We start from the raw sequence: 6,890 nt of genomic DNA on the forward strand, positions 1-6,890 counted from the left end.
GACTGAACCTGCACACCATTTAGTGACCTGAAAGTAAAGGCTTCCTGGAATTGAGGCAGATGACATCTGATGAGACAGCTTTCCCAAGATATCTGGACTAGGCTTGTATACCTTTTTTCACTGTCACATCTTATAGCTCTCCTGTGGAAAGAAAATGCTCTTGTCTGCATTCCCCATACTCTTATAAAAGGAGGAAACTTCTCCTATAATTATGGCCTCTTGGAAACAGCATCATCAATGTCTAGTGACAAATTTATTTGTCACTTGTCTTTTCTGAACGTTTGGAAGTTCAGAGTTCACGAAAGTCTTTCTTTCATTTAAACTTTTAACTAACTTCGGATTCTTATCCAAATTCATGGTCTCTGAATTTACAAGCTTGTAGACTGTATTATCAAAACACATATGGTTCTAAATATTCAAGGTAAAAATACTTTGTCTTTGACGTTTTGCTGTTATATAAAAAGTTCACCAGCTATTTCTTCATGTTTATGCCTGTACTGTATCTTCCGAAATGCACTCAGTTAATCCTTTCAGTGTGCTCCTGCAGTATTCACTATTTTTCTTTCATTGCTGCTTTAAGCAGAGACTTCTAGGAGGCATACACGACTCCAGGTTTACCCTTATAGGGAGAAACTTACTCCCCTAAGTTGTAGTAGGTGCCAATAGATATTTTAGTTGGCTACTTTCAAACGTAGAGTCCTGGTTTAGAACTATCATATATAACTTGGAATTTCTATGCTACTTCTGTCCTGTATAATTAAGTTTTGTAGTCTGTTGACTGTTGAACCTTTTTTTTTCCTGTAGAAAAGATGTACCCAGTAAGATTATGATGCTTCAAGATGATCTCCAATACTTATGACCTTGAGAAGATGTAGACTTTAGATGGGAAGTGCCTGAGAGATTCTCCCTCCTAATCTTCCTCGTTACTCACATATGGCCTTAAGTGGTTTCCTTCTATTACGCACTTTCCCTCTGATGTAGGACATGACAGTCAGAAAAGGTCCTTCCTGGAACTGTGGGAAAAAAACCCACTAAATATAAAGGACCTGACTCTTGATCAGTGATGCTTTCAAAGAAAGATCGTGATCAAAAGGGGGAAATGTGAAAATTAATAAAGGGAAATCTCACTAAAATAGAGTTGGGAGGCTTGGCATGGGGAGCTCTCACACCCTACCACTCACAGTCAGTTGCAGACCCAACAGGAAGGGACCTTGAACCATGGATACTACTTTACTACCCCAGCAGGAGGAAGAAAGACTTCTTCCTCTACCAGCAACATCTCAGCCAATGAAAAGCCACTATATCTAGAACTCCCAGGTTACTCCAATGAACTTTTTGTTTACAAACAGCTTTCCCAACTCCTCACTTTCCTCTATAAAAGAGCATTCCACTCCTTTGTTGGGTGGACTTGCCTAAGATTTTGACATAGCTTGCTTTTCCTAGATTGCAATTACCTGCTATTCCTGAATAAACCTACATTTTGCTGGTAAAATAATGGGCAGTTTTATTTTTTAAGGTTAACACAGCACAGCATATGTACAAAAGACATCTTGTGTCATGAGCCACATGATAACACAGGCTGTAGTCAATATCCTTATTTTATACCCATTAGCAGTAACTTCCCATTACTCTGCCACACACCCCTATCCCTAGGCAACCACTAACCTACCTTCTATTCCTATAGATTTGCATGTTTTAGAGTGGAAGAATACAATATATGGGGTCTATATGTAACATGGATTAGTACTTCATTATTTTTATTTCCATGTAATATTCCATTATATGGATATAAAGTATTTTATTTATTCATTATCAGTTGATGGGCATTTGTGTTGTTTACACTTTTGTGCTATTTTGAATGATGTTACTATCTAGGAGTGGAACTTGGAGGAACTATCAGACTGTTTTCCAATATAGTTGCACCGTTTTACATTGCTACCAGCAATGTATGAAAGTCCAAATTTCTCCCCATCCTTACCAACATTCTTATTTTTTTCTTATTTATTATAGCCATCCAGTGAATGTAAAGTGGTATCTCCCTTTGGTTTTGGTTTGCATTTTCCTAATGGCAAATGATGTTGAGCAACTTTTCATGTGCTTATTGGATATTTGTATATCTTCTTTGGAAAATTTCTATTCAGATCTTCTGCCCATTTTTAATTGGGTTATTAGATTTATTATTATTGACTATAATTGCATTTATATATTCTTTATATATTCTGGATACAGTCCTTATCAGATATATTATTTGAAAATATTTTCTCCAATCTAAGAATCTTTTCACTTAAATTTTTTTTAATGTTTTAGAGAGACAGAGAGAGAGAGAGAGAGAGAGAGGCAGAGAGAGAGGGAGACACAGAATCTGAAGCAGGCTCCAGACTCTGAGCTGTCAGCACAGAGCCCAATGTGGGGCTTGAACCCATGAACCATGAGATCATGAACTGAGCCCAAGTCAGATGCTTAACTGACTGAGCCACCCAGGCACCCCACACTTTTTTAAAAAGTATTTTTTATTGAGGTAAAATTGGTATCTAAGTTTCAGGTGTACATTATAATCCAACATCTGTATGCACTACAAAGTGATCGCCACTAAAAGTCTAGTTACAATCCCTCACAATTGATGGATATAATTGATCCCTTTAAGTTTATTTTGCCCACCTCAAACCCCACTTCCCCTTTGGTAACCACCAATCTATTTTCTATATCGATGAGTTTCTGTTTTGTTTGTTCATTTGTTTTTCTTAGATTCTGCATGTGAGTAAAGTCATATATTTGTCTTTCTCCATATGACTTATTTCACTTAGCATAATACTTTTAAGGTCCATCCATGTTGCTGCAAATGACAAGATTTTGTTCTTTTTTATGGCTGGATAATATTCCATTGTGTGTACACATACCACATTTTCTCTATCCATCCACTGATCATCGTTTAGGTTGTTTCCATTTCTTGGCTATTGTAAATAATGTTGCAGTGAACATACGGTTGCATATATGTGCATAGGGGCACAAATCAGTGTTTTTGTCTTGGTATTCTTTGTATAAATACCCAGACATAGAATAGCTGGATTATATGGTAGATCTATTCTTAATTTTTGGAGGAATCTCCATAGTGTTTCTATAGTGGCTGCACCAACCAACATTCCCATCAACAGTGTGTGCAAGTTTCATTTTCTTCACATCCTCTCCAACACTTATTTTCTTTTTACTTTCTTGATGGCATCATTTGAAGCACAAAAGTTGTTAATCTTATGTTCAATTTATCTATTTTCTCTTATGTTGCTTTTGCTGTTGACCACTGACTAAATTCAAGGTCATAAAGATTTACTGTTTTCTCCTTAGAGTTCATAGTTTTAGTTCTTACATTTAGGTTTATGATCTACTTTAGTTTTTATATGTGGTGTGAAGGAGTTTACATTGTTTTTTTGCATGTGGATATCCAGTTCTCTCAGCACCATTTGCTGAAGAGCATCTTCTTTCCCCATTTAACCATCTTGGCACCCTTTCTCAGAAATCAATTGGTCATAAATGTAATGGCTTATTTCTGGACTCCCAATTGTATTCCACTGATCTATATTTCCATCCTTATGCCAGTTCCACACACATCTTGATTACTGTAGTTTTGGGATAAGTTTTGCATTTGGGAAGTTAGAGTCCTCTGTTTTTACTATTTGCCCTGGATAGAGCCTCCAGCACAACAGCAAACAGAAGTGGCAAAAGTAGATGTTTTATCTGATTCCTGATGTTAGCAGGACAGCATTCAGTTTTTCACCAATAAGTATTATTTTAACTGTGAGGCTTTTGTAGATGGCCTTCATCAGATTGAAGAAGTTTCCTCGTATGCCTACTTTATTAAGTATTTTTATCATGAAAGGATGTTGGATTTTGTCAAATGTTTTTCTTCATCTATTGAAATGATGTTTTTTTTTGTCCTTTATTCTATTACTGTAGTATATTACATTGATTTTGGATTCCAGTAATCTTACATTTCCAGGATAAATCCCATTTGGCTATAATGTACAACCCTTTCAAAATGTTGGATTCAGTTTGCTAGTATTTTGTTGAGGATTTCACTATCTATCTATCTATCTATCTATCTATCATCAGTCATCTATCCATGCATAGGTATCAGGATCTCTTGAAATGAGTTGGGGAAAAAAATCCCTCATCTTCTATTTTTTGGAAAATTTTGTGAAGTATTGGTATTAATTCTTCTTGAATTACATTCAGTTGGTGAAGCCATCTAGGACTGGGATTTTCTTTGTGGGTAGTTGTTGGATTAGTAATCTAATCTCTTTGCTTGTTATAGATCTGTACTGCTTGGCTATTTCTTCACAAGCCTGTTTCAGTAGTTTGTATTTGAGAATTTGTCCTTTTCATCTAAGTTATCTGACTTGTTAGCATATAGCTCTTCATATTTTTTGCAGTCTTTTTTACTTGTGTAAAATTGGCAGTAATATCCTTTCATTCTTTTTTGTTTACTAATTTGAGTCTTCACTGTTTTGTTACTGGTCTAGTTTAAAAAATTTAGTTTTGTTAATCTCTGCAAAGAACCAACTTGTGGTTCTGTTAATTTTCTCTACCGATTTTCTATTCTCTATTTCACTAATTTATGCTCTAAACATTTTTTTTTTTTTTTGCTTGCTTTTGGCTCAGTTTGCTCTTTTTTTTCGAGTTTCTTAAGGTAGAAGTTTAGGTTACTGATTTGAGACATTCCTTCTTTTAAAATATAGGCATTTAGGGGAGCGTGGGTGGCTCAGTTAGTTGAGCATGGACCCCTGTTTTCTGCTCAGATAATGATTTCAGGGTTATGGGTTTGAGCCCCATGTTGGGCTCCACACTCAACGTGGAGCCTGCTTAAGATCTTCTCTCTCTCTGCTCCTCTCCCCCTCTCGTGCTCTCACTCTAAAATAAAATATAAAAAAATAAAATACAGGTATTTATAACTATAAAATTCCCTTGAGTGACAGCTTTAGCTGCATCCCATACAGTTTTTTTCGATTTTCATTCATCTCCAAGTTATTTTCATTTCCCCTTGTGATTTCTTCCTTGGTACATATTTAAAGTGTGTTCATTTCCTTCCTGAGCTGCCCAAGTTTTCCTCCTCTATTACTGATTTCTAATATTTTTATTGTAGCCAGAGAATATCTTTTGTATGATTTCAATCTTAAAATTTATTGAAGCTTTTTTTTTGGCCTAGCATATGGTCTATCCTTAAGAATGTTCCATGTGCTGGGGAGAATATGTGTTCTGTTTGTTTTCTATTTCCTTGATCTTCTGCTTATTCTATCTATCATTGAAACTAGGGCCTTGAAATCTTCCAGTATTATTATTGAATTGACTTATTTCTCCCTTCAATTCTGTCAGTTTTTGTTTCACCTATTTTGATAGGTTCTTAGGTGCATGTATGTTTAAAATTGTTATATCTTCCTGACAGATTGACTTTCTAGTCTTTATGAAATGTACCTTTTTATCGTTAGTAGCATTTGTTTTAAAGTTATTTTGTCTGATATTAATATAGACACTTCGACTCTCTTATGGTTGGTGCTTGCATGATATATATATTTCCCATCCTTTATTTTCATCCGATCTGTATCTTTGAATATGAAGTTCTTTTCCTATAGACAGGATAACCATTGGATCAAGTTGGAGCTTGATTTTTTTATTCAATCTGACAATCTCTGCCTTTTGACTTGATTATTTAATCTATATCTAATATTGTTACATCTTCCACTTAAATTTTTTCTATATGACTCAGATCTTTTTTTCTATTCCTACTTTATTGTCTTCTTTTATATTAAGTGGATATATTCCAGTGTAACATTTTGATTTCTACAATGTTTTAAGTATATTAAAGCTACTTTCTTAGTGGTTTTTCTAAGGCTTATCAAAATTTACCTCATATTTACACTGATTATTTCCAGTGAAATATATAACGTTTACTCCTATATAGCTCCTTTCCATCCCACCTTTTGTACTATTATTGTTATATCTATTACATTTATATATTACATTTATATGCATATACATTTTTATATATGTCAAACTCAACAATATATAGATAAAACTATTAGTTTATATGATCTTATATCTTTCAAAACATCTAAGAGGAGGGCAGGTTTATATTCATAGTTTGTTATGTTAATCGTCTTATATACTATTTCTGGCTCTCTTCATTTGTTCTTGGGGATTCTAGGTATCATATGGTTTCATTTCAAAGAATTATTTTCATTACTCCCAGAGAGCTTTGTTTACACCCCCAACAAAAGAATACACATTGATTCATGTGGTTGTTTTCTAAGTCAACTTAAGTGAAGTTCTAAAATTCTCTTGCTCTACCGGAAGCATTAGGTGGCAGAATGTCTCACAGGAAATTCTCCACTCCCAAAGCATGGGTCCCTGGGTTTTGTGTCCTAGAAATGCAGTAGCTGCAACTATGGGAAGGTGAAGAATTTTTTTTTTTTTGTAATTTTAAAATGTTTATTTATTTATTTATTTTATTTATATATGAAATTTATTGTCAAATTGGTTTCCATACAACACCCAGTGCTCATCCCAAAAGGTGCCCTCCTCAATACCCATCACCCACCCTCTCCTCCCTCCCACCCCCCATCAACCCTTAGTTTGTTCTCAGTTCTGAACAGTCTCTTATGCTTTGGCTCTCTCCCACTCTAACCTCTTTTTTTTTTTTTTTCCTTCCCCTCCCCCATGGATTCCTGTTAAGTTTCTCAGGATCCACATATGAGTGAAACCATATGGTATCTGTCTTTCTCTGTATGGCTTATTTCAATTAGCATCACACTCTCCAGTTCCATCCACGTTGCTACAAAAGGCCATATTTCATTTTTTCTCATTGCCACGTAGTATTCCATAGTGTATATAAACCACAATTT

At 34.9% G+C, this 6,890-nt stretch overlaps 1 pseudogene; it reads left to right on the forward strand.

Moving 5' to 3' along the window:
• Positions 1–6,356: 6,356 nt before the first annotated feature.
• The window catches only part of LOC121024927 (60S ribosomal protein L3-like), a 6,825-nt pseudogene continuing 6,291 nt past the window's right edge, over positions 6,357–6,890 (forward strand).

This window comes from Herpailurus yagouaroundi, unplaced genomic scaffold (genome assembly GCF_014898765.1).
Source record: "Herpailurus yagouaroundi ecotype Mexico unplaced genomic scaffold, PumYag 67375, whole genome shotgun sequence".
In the NCBI taxonomy this organism is placed as follows: domain Eukaryota; kingdom Metazoa; phylum Chordata; class Mammalia; order Carnivora; family Felidae; genus Herpailurus; species Herpailurus yagouaroundi.